This window comes from Pteropus medius, unplaced genomic scaffold (assembly GCF_902729225.1).
Source record: "Pteropus medius unplaced genomic scaffold, Ma_sr-lr_union100, whole genome shotgun sequence".
Lineage (NCBI taxonomy): Eukaryota > Metazoa > Chordata > Mammalia > Chiroptera > Pteropodidae > Pteropus > Pteropus medius.
In genome coordinates, this window is record NW_024345872.1 from 556,019 (window position 1) to 575,699 (window position 19,681).

The 19,681-nt window shown below is 42.2% G+C and overlaps 1 protein-coding gene across 1 annotated transcript in view; it reads left to right on the top strand.

The window, feature by feature from the left end:
* The window catches only part of RTL9 (retrotransposon Gag like 9), an 80,298-nt gene that overhangs the window by 32,986 nt on the left and 27,631 nt on the right, over nt 1–19,681 (top strand). The gene's annotated exons all lie outside the window — the stretch shown is intronic.

Here is a 19,681-nt window from a genome sequence, read left to right on the forward strand (position 1 = left end):
CGGGTAGTGGTAGCAAATATGGGACACCATTCCAGGGCCGTGGTAAGGTGGATGAGAACCTGGGGAGAACTAGACAAAGCCCCAGTCCTAGAGGAATTAATTGAAAAGCTAGATCAGAGGCTGGCAACTGAGGCAATACTGCCCCCTAGGGGGTTTTTGGGAAATTTATGAGGTCGCTTAGTGGGTTGGAAAACGGGGATGGTAGGTTTCCAGCAATGCCCAGGACAGTCTTGCAAAATGAAGACTAGTCTAGCATCTGGCATGATTTTGGAACGTTTTGATGGACTTCCATGGAAGTGAAAAACCCATTTATAGTTATCTAAACTTATGCTATAAATATTTTATGTGTACGCACAAAGCGTTTTGCTCCTCCCAACTAACCCCACAGTTTTAAAGAAACTACGTATTGTATAAAGAGATGGAAGGTCAACCTTTTTTTCCCAGAGGTTTATCTGGAGTCGTTCACCATTTCAGAAAATCATGTCAACAATTGTTATGTTGCTTTTGGAATTAGAGTTGTCAATGCAACACCCCTTTATCAGTTCGTGTTTGTAGCTGTTGAATTCATGGGGATTCTATGTGAAGGCATAAGCCTCTCCCTACTCAGTCTTTCCATGTAGTCCTGTGTGAGCATTTACATATTTAAATATCTAGTAGTTTGCTATGGATTGCTTTCATTTCTTCTTTATGTGGCAGGACATTTATTGATCTTTTTGCATTTATGTGGATAGTTTATAGTATCTGTGAATTTAATTTCAGGATAGTAAAGGGTTACAACCAAAAAAGACTTATTGTTAAAAAGAGGTGTTGATTCTAATAATGTTGAAAACTACTGTGCTAGCCTGTTGGTTTCCTGAGGGCCAGGATCATGTCTGTTTTGCTTCCATTTGGCCTAAATAACCTGGTGCCAGGTCAGAGTAGGTTATTAGAAAATAGCGGGTGAGTGAATAATGAATACTGAATGTGGACTCAAGCACAGAGCTAGAGAGTCAGGGATCTAGGTCAGCAGAGTGGTGGGGGGATAAAACTGGCAGGAGATGGGGGCTCTTGATTGCTGAAAGAGGGCAGGATACTAATTTTGAGAAGAGGACCCTAGATCACAGCTTTCTCCAAAGCAAGTGTCCTGATGTCAAGTCCCAGCGCTCTTGTCTTGAGTTATGCTTGGGTCTAGGGACTGAGATCAGATGGTCCTAGTGGTAGAGAGAGTTGGGTTCACACCCTCACTTACTGGTATCAACCTTAAGAAGCATAAGGCCTGACCAACTAAGAGGAAGGCTGTTTCCCAAATTGGTTGTACCTCTTTGCATTGTGTTACCTGGGCAAAGGCGGAGATGACCCCAGGGAAAATGAGCCTCAGGTGTGGTCCCTACAGTATGTCAATGCCTCCCATGTCCCCAGTGTGGTCTCAGGCTGCCTTGGTCTTCAGGCAGATTAGTCCCCCGTTTTCCTTTTGTTGCTGCTGTTGTTTATTACTCTCATGATGCCCTTTCCATCAATAATGAGTATATCCCTTCTTTCTGGGTCCTGTCCCCAAAAGTGACTGCTCAATATCTGAAAAATGAATGGTTGAAGACTTCATGCTTCCTTATGAGAGAATGCGCTCCCCATTTGCATGGGGGGTGGGGGTAAAGGGAAGCACCTCTTTTAGAGATAAAATAGAGAAATGTTGAGGGAGGTATCAAGCCACCTGATATGAGAAGTGGAAGTGATTCTTAGGTCGTCTGATTCATTGGATCCCAAACCTGCCTGCACGGTGGAATCGCTGGGAATCAGACATTCTGAATCAGTATGTTGGAATTGGGCCTGGAATATGCATATTAATAAGTAGCACAGGTGATTTTGACAAGGAGCTTGGTTAGGGAATCCACTCAGACTGACCTTCTCATTTTACTGGAAGCCAGCTGAGTTTCAGAAAGGCGCAGCGACTTGCTCCAGGACACACAGCAAGTCATGGCAGAGCTGGAGCTGGAAATCATGTTTCTTTCCACTGTATTGGTTGTGGGAATATCTGTCATCATTGTGACTGGTTGAAGAGATCCTTGGCATGGGAAGAAGAACCTTAAATCTCACTGTAGAGTCTGGCTGCCCACTAAGACTGTAGGTAGGGAACAAATGGGATGCTCAAGGGTTGTTTTACCTTATTGCAGGCAGTAAATTTATTGTAGTGTTTAGGAGAGAAGCAATAAACTACCCACCAAGATTAGTAGGACAAGAACTCACTAGTATGTTTGACTGTGTCTAGCCATGGAAAGCCAAATGAAATAATGGAGGCAATTATGTACCTATTTTGTTCGAACACTTGGGCTAAAAATCCCCTGGTAACTGAGGGAAACATGAGCTTTAAAAAAATGTCACCTTGGGGGTGGCTCCATAGTGTAGTGGTTAGCATGTCTGCTTTACATGCAGAAGGTCTGAGTTCGCACCCCAGATGGAGCCACGGACCATACCCCGGGGTGCGCCGGCCCCCAAGTGGGCCAGGCCGCCAAGTGCACCCTGCGCACCAGGCCCCTGGTGCTTGCTACGAGTGGGTGGGAGGAGATGCCTTGCCTTCAGAGATCCAGTTCTTAAGGGGAGATGGCAACATCCATAGGTCAAGGGTGGAAGTGGAGGGGGGAGAATTACAGAAGCAAAAGAAAATGTCACCTTAAGTAGCCTGAGTGACTTCAATTCCCACTTCGCACTGCACCCTGGAGACACCTTCCTGCCTGGGGGCGGGGGGGGATAATGTGAAAATGTCCTAGGGGAGGATGAGTGAAAATGTCCACGGCTGTGGAAATGTGGAGGGAGAATGAAAGCCCGTGTAGGAAAGACCAAACAAAATGGAATATTAGGCCAAGCTTCAGTGGAAGTGGTGTAAACACTTGTTCTTTCACGATAACCTTTTGGATTCTCAGCCTGTTCTTGCTGGGGCCTCAGTACAAGTTTCGGAGGGTTCCAAACCACCAGCTTTTCACTTTGGCATAATCTAGGCAGCCCCTTTGGAAGGCTCCTGGAATAGCAGCTGCTCCATCAGCAACTGAACGAAAACAACACTTCTTATTTCGATTCTTAAATAGCAAATATGTCTGTCCCCTGCCCTTAGCCCTCTGCAGCCAAAACTGCCTCAATGAGAGGTAGCAGGTGTTTGCCTGTTTTCTAAGTAGCAGGGCTGCCATGGGTCACTCACTCCTATCTCTGAGCAAAAGGTCAGGGGGCTTGTTGGTAAGGGAAGGGGCCATGGCTACAGACTTTTGACACAGGTCAGGGTAGGTAGTACAAGTGTACCAGGGGATGGAGCTGTGGTGAGCTCAGTTGTGTATTGCGGCTGTAGAGTCAGAAACCCCTGGGACCTTACATTTCTGCTCAGTTCTGGAACCACTAATTTGCTACATGACACTGAGAAAGTCTCTTCTTTTCTGTGGGTCACACTTCACCATTTTTGCATTTAATACATGGTGCCATTTACTGTTAACAACTGGTGTGCCGTCAGAAAAAAAATAAAGCTGAATCTCTATCTCACTCTTTATTCCAAAATATTTTCAGCTTAGTCAGGGATTTAGATTTTAAAAATAGAAACTGTTAGAGATTAGAAGAAAGCATAAAAAATATTTTTTAAATATTGAGATACAAAGTCTTTGCAAAGCACGAAAACACTCCAAGAGCTATAAAGAGAAAGAATGACAGATTTGACTGGAAAAACTGAACAACTTCGGTATGGTAAAACATATCTCATGCAAAGTTGAAAGACAAAGGACAAACCAGGATAAAGCCACAACACAGAAGGTGGACAAATTTTTGTTTTTGCTTTTTTAAATAATATTTTAAGAGCTCCATTATAGGAAGTGCATTATTTTCATTGTATTCTCCATGATCTGCAATTACATTATTCAATTATTTGCTTATTAGCTGTTTCCTCTACTAACATGTCAGCTTCATGAAGGCTTCATGAGGCTTTGCTTATTGACTACTATATTCCTAGTCTTATGGCAGTACTTGGCACACAGTAGGTTCTCAAAAATACTTGTTGAAGGAATAAATGAGCTTCTATAGATCAATTAGACCATGACGAACAATCCACTAGGAAAATGGTCAAAGAACAATAACAATAACAGGCAACTCACAGAGGAGCTACAAAGAGCTTATTCCATATAAGAAGGTTCTCACGACATCAGTAATAATTAATAATAATGCAAATTAAAAAGCATTGAGATGATTGAAGTGTCATTTTCACCTCTCAGATTGGCAAAAAATGTAAAAAAAGGTTGCTAAAACCCAGCATTTGTCAGGATATGGTGAATCAGGCACACATATTCACTCTTGGTGTGCATCTAAATTAGCACAACTTTTGGAGAGCAACTTGAAAAATCATTTGACCCAGCAACTCTTGTTTAGGAGTTTATCCTTTTGACATGCTCCGTGTATAAGGATATCCATTTCAACATTATTCGTAAAGAACAAAAAATTGGAAATAATCTAAATGACTTCAGTGGAGGACTAGTTGAATATAGTACATCCAAATAATGGCATACTGAACTTCACTATGCTAATAATTAAGAATTTGGGCTCTGGCCAGACAGCCTGGGTTTGACTTCCTCTTCTAGCCCTTGTGTGATCTTGCCCAAGTTTCTAAACCTCCCTGTGCCTCAATTTTTCTCATCGGTAAAATGAGAAATATAATACTACTTCCTGTATGAAATCGTCATGAGTAAATGAGATAATTCATGTGAAATATGAAATATTTAGACAGTATCTGGTACAGAGCATTCAATAATTGCCACCCGTTATTATCATTACTACTACTGCTACTACATATAATGTTGACAATGATGATTTAGCTGCAAATAAGAAAAATCTAGATCTATATACTGATATGCAATATCTTCAATATATTATTGTGATAAAAGCAAGTTGCAGAAGAATTAGTACAGTAGGATCTGATTTTTGTTAAAATCATTATAGGAAAAAAATCTGGAAGACTAGAAAGTCAACATTGGTTATCACTGGGAACAGGATGGGAGAGGCGGATTTTTTACGTCAGTAATGATTAGACTTGTTTGAAATAAGCATATGTTACTTTTATAATAAACAAAAGATGTAAAGGCGAAAAAAATCTCCATTTGGAAATCTGAGGACAGTTAATCCCACCAAGCCTCGCATCCCCCAGTCCTTGGCTACAGCCCAAATGTAAGCCTCCCTGCGCGTCATCTGTCCTCTCCCATACCATCCTCATTCTGTTCTGTGCTCCCATTCCCCACCACTCCTTACTCATCTATTTCACTACTACTGCCCTCTCCCACTCTTCTCTGTACCTTTCGGACCCCACCCTCGTCCATGAGAAACAATTCTCTCCTTGCATCGTAAATAAACTTCAGAGAATACTGTTCTCTTCTCTCTCCGTGCCTGGAAGTACTGAAACCAGTCTCCAGCGAGGCACTCACAGCTTTGCCTGCAGCGCTCCCTAGTGGACATTGCCAATACTCTCATACCACAGGCACCCTAGGGCTGGGAGGTGGGGTCTGTGCTCTAGCTTCCCCTGTTTGCTTCCAGACCGTTACTCCTCCGCCTTCGGCCAAGAGCTCCTCCTTCTCATGCCATCTGGCTACAGCACCCTCTTCTCTCTACTCCTATCAACCTTTCTTTTTAACCACCCCCTCCTAGTCAAATTACCCCACTCACCCATTCACCGAAGAGTTCGACATCTGGCTCACTGCCTTCTTCTCCATCCCAACTCCTGACATCATTCTAGGTGAGTTTGACATCCATGATCCGTGTGCAGGACACACTCCCATTCTAGCCATACCATGCTTCATCACCAGTCAGAACTGCTCCGTCTCAGAACCCCCCACCATCCACATCTTGCTCGCTGGCCTCAAAGCTCATCTTTCTACCTCAGAAGGATCTCCAGGCTCTTGAACTCCCTTCATTCTCTCACCTTGTCAGCACCTCCCACCTTTCTTCCTTCCTTCTCCATTCTTAAAAATGATGGTGATGATGAAAAAATTACCAATGAATATGTATGTGCCAGGCACATACTAAGCATCTTACATCATTTCAGTAATCTCATTTAATTCTCACAATAACTTTATGGCACAGGTACTGTTGTCTTTTTTTTTTTGTAATGAGGGAACTGGGGTTCAGAGATGTCGAGTGACTTACCCAAAGTCCAACAGCTAGTACAGGACAGAAATGAGATTTGAAGCCAGGTCTGTTTACCTAAATCCTGAATATAGACTTCAGGATCTTGTCTATATCCTTAACTCCCTTGCCCTGTGTCTTTCTGACACATCCACTAGGCAAAAACCCAAGCCTGAATAAATTTAACTGACAGCCTCCTCCTCTCTGCTTACACCCAGATGGAGGAACACTGCTGGAGAAAATCCCATCACTTTGTTGATTAGTCCCACTTGAAAGTCAGAGTTTCCAACCTCAGCTGGGCCCTTGACTCGGCTAAACAATCCTTCTAAGTAACTGTCCTGACAACAGCACTTTAAAACTTCCTCCACTGCCCTCTGGAGTCAGACTGTCTGGGTTAGAATGCTGCCTCGGCCACTTCCATGCTCCATACCGTGCCAGCCTTTAAGGAAGGGTGAGGTGGAAGAAAAGGGAATGAGGGGAAGGGGAAGTGACATGTCTTGAGTGTCTTCTGGGTACTAGCCACTATGCCAGGTGCTTTGCATGCAGTATTTCACCTAATCCTCCCAACAGCTCCACAGGGAGATGCTATTATTATTCTTGCTTTACAGAGGAGGAGACTAAGTCACTTACTAAGATGACGCAGCGCATAGATGAAGAAGGCGTCTCATTCGTTTAGACCCTTCTTATCTTGATTGATTACTGTGAAAGCCTTCTAAATGGTCCCCGTTACCTAGCTCATGTCTTCCCATCTACCCTCCAATCTGTTACTGGGGAAATCTTCCTAAAATGTACCATGTTACTTCCCTGCTTAAAAATCCTTTTGAAGCTCTCCTACAGTCTTCAGAATGAAATTGAAACCTTTAATCTTAATAATTTGCCCCCTCCTTCCTTTCTCACTGTGGCCACTGCCATCTGCTTATGACCCAGCCATTTTGAAGTATTTTTGGCTGCCTGATGACACTTTGCTTCCCTCTAACTTTATGCTTATGTATATTTTCTGCCTTGTCTCCTGTGTCCCCTGCACCCCTTTCCCATATACCTTTAATGTTTCTCTTCTGTGTTTTCATAGCATTGATGCATTGATCATAATGTTCTATAATGTTCTTCGGACTTGTCTGTTTCCCCCATTAACTGGGGAGCTGCTTGAGGGCAGGACTGTGACTTAGTAATCTCCAGCTCTGTACACCCCAGAGCGTAGCACTGGAGCCTGGTTAAATTCATGTTTGTCGAATGACTGACTGAATGAATGGAATAAATGAAGGAAGAAAAAAACCCTCAGTTAGAAAGTTTAGTGACATGAGCTGTATGGTATCTGGTTTTTGGCTGAAGCTGCTGCAGTTTTTTCCTATGATTCCAGTGTTGTAAAAATATGTCTGCACGTGGATAAAGACTGGAAGAGAACTTTCCACACACAATTAAGAGTTGTGTTAAAGTGGTGAGTTGTTGGATGCTTTTTTTTTTTTCCTGTTTTCAAAATGTTCTTTCGTGCTGCTTTCAGAGTGTATTGGCAGTGTAGTGACATTGTAGAAATGGAATCTGGGGTTCCCATGGAGGAATCGACAACAGATGTGTATTGATGCCCAGTGCACCCTGCTAGGTTCTGAGTATTGTGGGAAGGGTGATGGGCAGAGGCAACTCATTCTGACTCAGGTTCATATGGCCAGGAGTCTTGCCAATTTGATTGGATTTGCTGGAATAAAATGAGAACTTTCAAGAATTTTCCAAACTCCTGGGTTAAGATATTTTTTCTCTCAAAGCTGAGGTAGCAAACAAAGATGGCTTTTGTTTACAGTAAAATACTTATTCCTTTGATTATGTTCTGCAAAGTGACTTCTGCAGCTGAGTGGAGAAACTGATAACCCATGCTTGCATGGTTTAGAAATGACCAAAAATGTTTCCTTTTTCTGGCTCTTGAATAAAATATTTAGGAATTTCATTGGCAAAACAATGAAATTGTTCCTTCATTGTGACAGGATTTCCAAAACTACATATCGTGTGTTAACCCAGAAGAGGCAAAAAATGGGAAGCAACACTCTCCAAGATTCATATGATGAGTACTCTGCTTTTGCTGGGTGCTTACTCACTCTGCTGTGTCAAGCACTGTGCTCAGGACTTTGGAGCTATCTATCTCATTCAGAACTTGCAACAGTCTCTAGAGTAGGTACTGTTATTATTCCCACATTAGAGACGGTAAAACTGAGGTTCGGCTCTGAAATCATGAGACTGGGCTTTGAAGAAGAGTTCAGCTGGCTCTGCAGGTAAGCACTAATCACTGAGAAACTCTGCCTCTAGGCTAGTTGTGCTACAGTAACAGAAGTATTTATTTTTATTAAACAAAATCATTTTATATTTACCATGCACCAGGAACATGGTGAGTGCTTTACAAACAGGTCATTTAATTCTCATAGACAACCATGTGAGGAGGTACTATTATTGCTACCTTGTGATAGATGATAAAACAGAGGTACAGGGAGATTAAGTCACTTGCCCAGAGTCAGGCAGGTTAGTATGTGAAAGAGCCAGAGTTACAGTCCAGACAGCCATGTTCTTGACCCTGTGCTGGATAGCATACTACTCTCTGTGTCCTGTCTACAGAGTTTTGGCTCAGAAACACTGAAGACATGGGCCTCTTTTTGCTGTTTTAAAACAAATTTGTACTTTTTGGAGCATTTTCCCCAGTAAAGCCTCTGTTCTGCTCCCAGGGATCTTGCAGGGGTTGGGGGAATAAATATATACCTCTGTTCCTCTGTAGCAATACTAACCTAGAGGCAGGGTGCTACGTGGTTAGAACTTCCCTGTGGCTCAAGCTGAATTCTGCATTGAAGCTTCATCTCATGATTTCAGAGCTAAATCTCTCTGAACCTCAGTTTCATCATCTCTGCTAAAGGAAAAAGGAGCTTTCTCCTGACACCTTTATTTACTTCTGTGTGTGTGTGTGTGTGTGTGTGTGTGTGTGTGTGTGCTTGTGATGCTTGGAAGAGGCAGGTTTCTCTACAGCTGGGCACTGGATGAGTGAAGGGCTTTTAGTATGTCACTTCAGGAGTCAAACTCACCTCTTTTCATTCAACAGAGACTTCAGGGTAACACCTTTTAAAGGCGGTTTGCTAGTAGTCACCAGGAGTAGGCAGTGTTCTTCCCTACCCAGCTTGTCCTGCCTATTCCTCTCTACCACCCTGCCTCATTCCCCAGAGCCCAGTTGACAATGGTGGCCTCTTTGCTTGGAGGGAGTTAAAGGGGTAGCAGGCCCAAGTTACCAGCTTGAAAGCTTCATTTGACAGGGGAGGAGACACATCTGGTTTGGGTTTTCAATTCCACAATGATTTATTGTGGGCCTGCCAGCTGCAGAGGTTCTGGACTAGGCTAGATAGGGAGAGATGAAAAGATAAATAATATATTGTCTCCGCCCTTAAAGGAGTTTTATAAGTTGTAGGGGTATATAGACCTGAATGAGCAATTTTTATGCAACGAGGCCTGTGCTCAGTGGTTTACCTTGCGTACATTATATCTTCAAACCTTTTCGATAGTTTCTAGTATGGGGGCAGGGAAACCATTATTACTTCATTTTACATAGGAGGAAATGGCCTCAGAGAGAAAGTGACTGGCCCAAGGTCACACAGGTAGTGATGGAACCAGGCCTGGAACCTAAATGTGTCTGCTTCCCAACCCCACACTCCTGATCATTACTTCACCCTGCTTCCCAGAGACAACTGTGATGAGTAATACTTACTGAGCTTCCTAGGCCAAGTTTCATGCTGAATAGGATGCCGATATTATTATTTCTTTGGCAGCTTCCAGTATTCCATTGAGGCATGTTGTTATCCCCTTTTCCAGAAGGGAAAACTGAGTTTGCCTTGGGAAGTGATGGAGCTGGAATTTGAACCTAGGTTATTCTAGCTCACCAGTCTATAGCATGAAAGAGATAGACACAGGGTGCCATGAGAGTTCAGGAATGAGCCAATGAATTTTGCCTGGGAAGGTTCCATGGCAGAGACAGCATCTGGATTTGACTTAGAAGGGTGAGTTGGTGTTTAGGTAGGTAGAGTTGGGAGAGGGGACCACCAGTCAGAAGGGATATTATAAACAAAGAGATACATTGTGGGGCATTTTGCTTGAGAAGATTGCAGGTTCATTCAATTTGTGGGCAGGGTACCCTGGATGTAGGGAAGCAATGGGAAGGAAACTGGATATACCTGAGGGCTTTCACGTTTTTGTCAAGTTGAAGTTCTTGTTTTTCAATGAAGAGCAGGTACTCCACCCAAAAAGCTTTTCAAATGATACTATCATACAACCCATGAGCAAATGCACATGGGACTCTCACTGTGTACATACTACTGTGCTATGAGCTGTGGGTAATAGAAAAGAAAGCAACTCAATTTCTCCAAAATCTGTGCTGAGGGCCCCACTGTAGTTGGAGGAGACAAGATACACACACCGGAAAAATCAGCAGCCAGCCCAGACAGTTTGTGATTAGGGCCAAATGAGTTTTCCCAACTGTCAGCTTTCCAGGAAGACGGAGATGGGGGGAATTGGGAGGGACTGCAAAGGGAGACTTCACCAGGAGAATTGGTTTGGGCTTTGAGGGCCATTTTAATAGGTATGCATGGAGAGGAAGTCAGGCGAGCTTAAGACCATGTAGAACTACTGTGGCTGCCACAAAGGGCTCTACAGAGGCCTCCCTTCCCCCAACTGCTGCTGCCCCCATCCATGTCTTGACCTCTGGGAGTTTATTAGGAAAGATGGGACTGTATGGGGTCAGAGACAGCCCATGGGAGCTGGGAAACAGGGCTGGGTACCTGATATTTCTGATCCTCCAATTTTCTACACTTAGCTTCAATTTCTGGCAGCTCCCCCAGCTGCTGAATTGTATGTGTATGTGTGAGCAGTATTTTAAATTAAGCAGTGAGTGCTTTCAGCTCATCATAAACATGCTAAAAAGCTTCAGCCAGGGCCCGAGCCCACTCCCGCCCCTTACACTCAGGCGGCAGCTGGGGCGACTGGACCCCACACTCTAATGCGTGTTGTGTATGACTCACCAACAAAAAAGACTGTATATTTCAGTCTTCCTGGGTAGCTGATTCCTAGCTGCGGTGGGATCACAGTTCGAATTTGGAAGGCTCGGGGCCTCAGCCCCACCCTACTGACTGAGAATTCTACAACATATGGAGCACCTACTTTGTGCAATGCATTGTGGGTAAGTCCATTAATCTCTCTGGGCTTTCCATTTTCTCATCTTTAAAATGCATATAATAATCCTGTCTGCTTTACCTCCCTACCAGGGCTGTATGTCTCAGCCACACTGTTCTTTTGATTTCTGGAACATTCATAAAGTCTCCTTCTGCCCCAGGGCCTTTGCGCCTGCTGTTCTTACTGCCTGGACTGCTGTCTCTTGCTTTGGACATGGGAGGCTTCTCCTTAACTCTTCAGTTTCAGCTTAAATGTTACATCCTGAGCTAAGCCTTCTTTGATCAGTTACAGTTAGTCACCTCCTGCTTCTCACTAATATTCCTTTATATCAGCAATATTTTCTTAATCGAATTAACCTCTTTGGGTAATTAAGTCTGCTTATAGTTATCTGTTTATAGTCTATCTCTACCACTGGAATGTAAACTCCAAGAGGACAGGGACCTTGTCTTTATTGCTCGGCAATGTGTCCCTCTCATCTAGAGGGGTGCCTGGCACATAGTAGGCTGACATAAACAAAACCATCTGGGAAATGTTTTCTCCCTGGGGTTCTTGCCAGACATATGGTTGCTGAGGGAAAAATCATGACAGAACTGTGTCATTCCAAATGAAAAAAATTCAGGATAGAGGGAGGAGTTTGTTGAAAGCAGTTCTGTTTTAGAATCAGTCCTTGGAGTCTCATCACCAGACAGCCTTAAAAAATCAAACAAAAGGGATAAAAAGGATAAAAATCTGACTTTTTACTGGGTGTTTACTCTGTGCCAAGAACTGTTCTAAGTGTTCTACACAGATTATCTCATTTAATCCTCATAATAACCCAATGACGTCAATTCAACTTAGCCTCATTTTTATAGATGGTAGAATTGAGGCTCTGAGATGTTAAGCAAAGTGCCCAAGGTCACACAGCTAAGTGAAAGGCAGAATGAAAAGTTGAACTCAAGACAATCAGAGTCTGAGTCCATGGATGAAATGATCTCTGCCCCTTGCAGCCTCTGGCATACTTTTGCTGCAGCATTGATCATGCCATAGTGAGGAGGCTTGTTTATTCATCTACAATTTGCACTAAACTTGGAGCTTCTCAAGTGCAAGGACTGGGTCTTCATTTCTGCTTCTCCTATGCCTAGAATAGAGCTTGTTCCAGAACAGGCGCCAATCAATATTTGTTGAATGAACGAATGAGTGTGGAAGTGAGTGAATCCATGTTCCTTTATTTTTTCAGGCCTCAGGCTTATGGGCTCATGTTTATTTCCCTGGTTTATATTAAAATGTAGCACTGGGACAAAGATGTTCTGGTGCAAGAGGTCCCTCACACCATGGGATACAAGGGGGACCAGTTCTGACTGGGAAAACCGAGGCAGTGTCTATAGAGCAAGGCACTTGATTCTAAGCGTTTCATTTTGTCGTCAATCTAAAAAGTAGCTGGGCCTGTTTAGGATTTAAACAAACTTTCAGTGTTCAAATCCCATCTCAAATCCTTTGCAGAATGAGGCAGGGTGTGGGAGAGGAGGAGGGGGGAATTATAAATAAACAAATACCCACAAACCGGCTGATTTTTTAAACAGAATTTGCTTAAATCAGTGCTATGCCACATTTTCCCAACTGGCCTTCATCATGAGAACAAGTGGGAACTTTCATACTGAATGGCTTTATTTTTTTTCCAGCTAGATGAATGGAAGGAGTTTTGGCTTGGGAGGCAGGTTTCAAATCCTCGGCACACAGTTTGCTGCCCTACTGTGCCCCATCCATCACACACAGCATCCTGCACAACATACCCAGTCATCACATATGCTGCTTCAGCCCTCTAAAATAATTGGGTCATTGTTTTATTACACCAGTGAGAGAGCTGCCAGCCTGTTAGGATTATGTCATTGACATTTGCGTGAAAAGGCAATCATGATATGCTGGTCATTTAACACAGCTGGGAATGCAACTGTGTTGTCATTGTTTGAGGTTCTCATCCAACCCCTTTGACTCTGTTTCACAGCTCAACCAGTGTAAATGGATCGCTCTGATGTATGTCACCTTTGAAATGTAGTCTAGTCCTTCAAAGGACCAAGCAGGGTCTAACTCTTTTCATGCACTTGGACTTTTCAGTTTGTAAGCACAGTGGTCTGAAGGTGAGAGATGGTTGCTTGTCATGCATGTGGGAGTTGTACACTCTAGTGGCAGGATGCTATAATACACTGTCATTTGTTCACTAACTACTGATCAGAGCCAAGGACAGTTTTGGCTCAAGAACAAATGAGGGCTAATGTTGTCTGTGGGGGAAGACTATTTAGACAATTTATGAATCAGAGTTCTGTTGCGACTTCTATTGTGTGTTAGTTTCAGTAGGACCCGTGCTTTGAGTGCAGCATCAATATGCTTAAGCACGGGTCTCTGCTAATGAGATTTAAGCATATTTGCATTTTCTAACAGGTGTTAATGATAGCAGATTATCTTAGTTCGAAATGGAATTATTAGCATTGATTTTAGAAGTATAAACAGTTCAAATTCATGTGTCAATTTTTCTATTGTAACTCATTGATCCTCTTCTCCCACTTAGCATGCTAGTTGGAGTTTTATACCATATGGCCATCAATGTACTCTTCAAAGGAATCTATTGCAGACACCTGTCTATCTCTCTTCTGGTTCCAGTCCTTGCCAAACCAGCCCTTGCCAGCTATCTCGAGGTGTGACAGGCAGAGCTGGCCCAATAAGAGAGTCAGCTGAAGAGGTGGAGAGGTTCGGATGCAAATCCCCTAATCCCAATTGCCATGACTATAAAGAACTCAGGTTCCTGAATTTTGCTTGGCAATTGATTCTAACTCCTTTGCCTTCCTGGTGCTTTGGTATTTGTGCTGTTCCTCGTTCCTGCTTTTGATCTGTCTTTTCCACATGGCTGCAGCTCCCTTTTTGTAAAGTGCAGCTCTTGCTGGGATCAAATGAGAGAATATACCCAGATCTGGAATAGTGCCTGGCAGAAAGTACATGCTCAACAAATGGTAGTTGTCGTCTAATTTTCCCTGTCTAGGTTTATTCTGGTTATGTTCTCTGCACCTTCAACACTGGCTCTGGACCAGTGCCTGCTTCCTCTCTGACTGGTAAGCCAGGTAATCTGCTCCTCAGACAAGCTGGGCTCCTTACACTTGCAGCCTTTTGTTGTCCTTACCTGTAGCCATGCAGCACTCACTGTAACCACAGACAGACCTCTGCCAGCTGCTTACATTAACCAATTGAATTCTGGCAGGGAAGAATAAATTTGCAGACAAGAATTTGCATGTCTGGGCCAGATACAAGACCAGGAAGCAAAGCCATATTTACCTGTCTCCCCAGTTGTGAGCGAATCACCCATTCTGGTTAAAACCAGAAGTTTTACACCCATGACTGCAATACCACACATCAAACAGTTGCTTAGAAGAAACAGAGTGGTTTTCATATCAGAAATGTAACGTATGTGCCGCTTCTCAAATTTCTTAAAAGTAGCTACCACACCTGGGTAAGATTCCCTTGAAAATGACCACCTTGTTGGGTGTCTTGTAGTGATTTTAATTTTGGAAGCCCTGGGAGCACTTTTATGCTCTTTCCAAGGGGATCTCTGCTTTAATTTGCAGAGAGTTAAAATATTGGAGAAGAGATCTTCCCCAAACTCACTTGCTCTTTGAAAACACTCTTCAATTGCCTTGGCGAACAGCCAATCCAAACACTAAAAAAGAGAGAACGTAGGAATCCTGAACACTATTCCCCGTGCATGTCCAAACAAGGATGGGGAAAGGAGTGGGCAATAGAAAGAGGAGAAAAGGCATTTTTTGCATCCTAGGCTGGCAGCCGATCTCACCCCATCATGTTCAGTGTCCCTTCCACTCATACAGAGGAGAGAGGACATGTGGTGACATCGTGACAGCATACTTCCCTGCCAGGGTCAACTCTTCAGCCTGAGAGATTCCAGTCTGGCAGGCTACCCCAGGGCTAAGAGCAAAGGTTCAGTCTACTGAGGTCACTACTATGATCAGTTCTCAACTACTTTGACTTGGTTTTCTGTTTTGTGTTCATCGGTTGTTGGTTCATTTGTTTCTACCCGTCTGGGAGGAGATGACATGATTGACTATTCCATATGACTTTTCCTTTTCAACACTTAATCATATTCTGAGAGACTCTCTGAGCTCTAGCAACTGTGTGGTTATGCTGTGAAACGGCAATTTCTTTCTATGCATTCGATAGGAATTGTTTGTTCTGATAATGTCAATTTTCCAGTGTTTCCAACATTAGGTATTACATGGTAAGAGATAGGTGGTTTAACCAACTCTTACTGGGAATTATCTCTTCTTCCTTCAAATCTCATACAAATATTAGAGTGTCCAGAGCTTCTTTCATGCCATTTTACTGACAATACACATTCATTAATTCATAAAATAGCATTTTTTGAGTCCTTATTATATATGAGGTACTATGCTATGGTGTGCTTTACATACCACATCTTATTTCATCCTCACCACGAGGCTATGAGGCACGTACTGTCATTTTCTTAATTTAATGCGAGTAGACTGAGGTTCAGGGAGCTTAATGCAAGATTACACAATCAATATGTAGGGAGTTGGGATTCAAACACAGGCTTATCTGATTCAACCGCACTATATTTCCTCCACATAGCATATTTTGGGCCCCTCGTAGCCTTTAAGAAAAAAGTAATCCTTAGGGAAATTCTCCTACTACACTTTTTGCTAACACAGTAGTCTCCCCTTATCTGTGGTTTTGCTTTCCATTTTTAGTTATCCACAGTCAATTGTGGTCTGAAAATATTAGATGGAAATTTCCAGAAATAAACAATTCATTAGCTTTAAATCGCATGCTGTTTTGAGTAGCATGATGACATCTTGTGCCATCCTGCTTTGTCCTGCCTGGGACATGAATCATCCCTTTGACCAGCATCTCTACACTGTATATACTCCCTGCCTCTTAGTCACTTAGTAGTAGCTGTCTAGGTTACTGGCACAGTATCACAGGGCTTGTGTTCAAGTAGCCCTTATTTATTTAAAAATAGCCACAAACTGCAAGAGTAGTGATGCTGGCAGTTGGAATATGCCAAACAGAAGCTATATATATATATATATATATATATATATATATATATATATATATATATATATATGGCACTGGTGGGTACTTTACACCCAGGTACCAGTTGTAGAGTTTAAACCAGGCCTGTATTAGTTCAATGCACCTATTTTACTTTTCCATACTGCTTGTAATAAAACATAGGAGATGTAAGACATACACAACTAGAGTAGGTTGTTAACTGCTAGCAAACATCCCTCTAACATTTATTGAGCAGCTATTAGATCATCGCTCTATAGCTTCTGCCCTCAAGTTGCTCATAAGAACTTCCAGGTAGACAGATATGGGAAGCATACATTTAAATGTATTAAATATACCTGATGTACAAGCCTGACCTGTAATTAGTATATTAGAATATTTGTAAACAGGAAACTATAAAAGGCTTGAAAGAGGCAGGCCTAGTTTAATAGTGAAAGTAAGGAGCACAAGGCTCTCTGCCACTAAGTAGTCACATAGGTGTTATCCCCTTAACTCTCTGGGCTTCCGTTTCCACATATGGGACCTCAGAATAATAGTCATAGTCACCATTTATTTAGCACTTTACTGTGCAGTAGACATGGTACTGGGCGGTTTCCACTTAGTCTTTACAACCATTATTCTCTATTTCCTTTTTCTACAGTCGAGGCTCAGAGACATAAGGTAATGTGCCCTAGGTCACACAGCTCTTCAGTAGTCAATTGTTTCTATATCCAGAATCCTCTCATACCCACTAACTTGTATGACCTCCCTTACCTCCTTTCTGAACTCTAAGTGTTCTCCACTATGTTCCCTTAATTAAAATTAAAATTAAAATTAAAATTAAAATTAAAATTAAAATCAAGAGCAATCTTATTTAACTGAGCTGAGAGGATAAACATTAGAAATAGCAATTAGTAGGTAGAAATGTTGCCAGGAAGAGCTATACAAAAGCACAGAAAGACACCCAAGGGAGTTAACAGTGATGGGGGTGTGGCAGGGGTTGCATGTTGATGGTTAATTGTATCCCTGCCAGCCCTTAACTTCCTCCTTAACCTTCCCACTCTGCAATTTTTCAAGCTTCTCTAGAGAGCACAATTTACCTAGAGACAGCCTGAGCTTCCACAGGAGGGCACCTGGCCAGGAATGGCAGGCCTAGGGCAGTGGAGCTCTGGACTGGGAACCATAAATAACCACTTTAATGAAAACTAGCTTTGGCCAAGAGCCTTGTCATTTCTTAAGAGATTCTATGTCTCTTATATGGACCTAGTTACCTGAGAAAGGCCAGGCCAGGTGTATACAACAATGATAATAATTACAGTTGCCCTTTAGTGAGCACTTACTATGTGCCAGGCCCTGTACTAAACACATACACTAACTCATTTAGCCCTCACACAGCCCTATGAGAGCAAGTACTATTGTTTTCCCATTTTACACAGGAAGTGTCAGGCTTAGAGAAGCTAAGTAACTTGCCCAAGTGCATACAGTTGGTTGGAGCTGCAATTTGAAGCCTAAAGCATATTGTTCATGGCCAGAGCTCTTAATTCCTGTATTTAATGAATGTCTGTTGAAGGAATAAACAGATGAGTGAATGGACAAATGTATTAATTCATTTCATTTTACTTTAACAAACATTTATTGAGCGCTCTGTATGTGTCAGCCCCTGTGCTAGGCACTGAGGATTCAAATGTTCAACATTTAAACACAGGCAAACAACCTACATGGTCCCTGCCCACAGGCTCACAAAACCACTTTCTAATGTACCATGATTTCTTCTGGGGAAAAGTAATTTCAGTTTCTTGAACAGCAGTTTTTAATGATGCTATTAAATTTAACCCAAAGCAGGGGCTGTGCCCTGGTGAGCAAAGAGTTTCAAATGAGAATATGTTTTTGATTAATCATCGATTCAGCCAGAGAATGGTTACTACCAGAAATGGAGCTTCAACTCCTATCATATTAGCTAACTCTTCTTCCATCTATCATGTCTGTATCCTGTCGAACCCTCCCACGGTACAAAAGTTATCTATTCCCTAATGGACAATTAACCCATCCATCATCCTTCTGGTCCTGCTGATTGCTGGCAGTCTCCTTGCTCACAGAGGAGACTTACAAATAGTCATGACTGATGATGCACTGGTAAATTGCTCATTTTTACACATTTTAAATCCATGCAGAATAAATGTGTTTGCAGGCTGCCCTTTAAAACTGCGTTTGTTTTCCTGGTTATATACAAGCAGGTTATGAATTCTTTCCCTGTATGTAAAATGTGGCCTCTGGAAAGCAGCCCTATAGATATTACAATGATGAATGAATGAAATAAACACACCTGGGGTAATAGCAGAGGGGCAGGCCCTGTACCTGGGGCTCCGGTGGCTGGTCATCATATCGGGGTGATCACCGTCTTCCTTTTCCCTTCCAGATATTTTGAAGAGAATCTCAAGTTGATTAGGATCAAGGTGAGAACGCTTGGTGCTGAAAGTACCAATAGACAGTGAGAGATGCCCATTGAATACCCTGGTGCTATTGTTTGATATTTTTTGACACTAAATACTATTTTATATTTGTTTCAGGTATACAGCATAGTGGTTAGACATTTGTATAATTTACAAAGTGATCTCCCCGATAAATCTAGTACCCACCTGGCACTATACATAGTTATTACAATATTATTGACTATATTCCTTATGCTATTCTTCATATCCTCATGACTATTTCACAACTACCAATTTGTACTTCTTAACCCCTTCATCTTTTTCACTCAGCCTCCCAACCCCTCTCCCATCTGTAAACCACAGTTTATTCTCTGTATCTATGAGTCTGTTTCTATTTTGTTTGTTTGTTTTTATTCTTTAGATCCCACATGTAAGTGAGATCATATGGTTTTTGTCTTTGTCTGACTTATTTTACTTAGCATAATACCCTCTAGGTCCATCCATGTTGTTGCAAATGGTAAGATTTCATTCTTTTTCATGGTTGAGTAATATTCCATTATATATATACCACAACTTCTTAATCCAGTTGTCTATTGATGGGCACTTAGGTTGCTTTCATATCTTGGCTATTGTAAATAATGTTGCAATGAACATAGGTGTGCATATATATCTTTTAAAATTGGTGTTTTGGATTTCTTCAGATAAATACCCAGAAATGGAATATTCAAAATTTATATATATATATAAAACGCTCATACAACGTAACGCCAAAAAAACCCCAAACAATCCAATTAAAAAATAGGCAGAGGACCCGAATTGACATTTCTTTAAAGAAGGCATACAGATGGCCAATGGACTTATGAAAAGATGCTCAACGTCATTAATCATTAGAGAAATGTAAATTA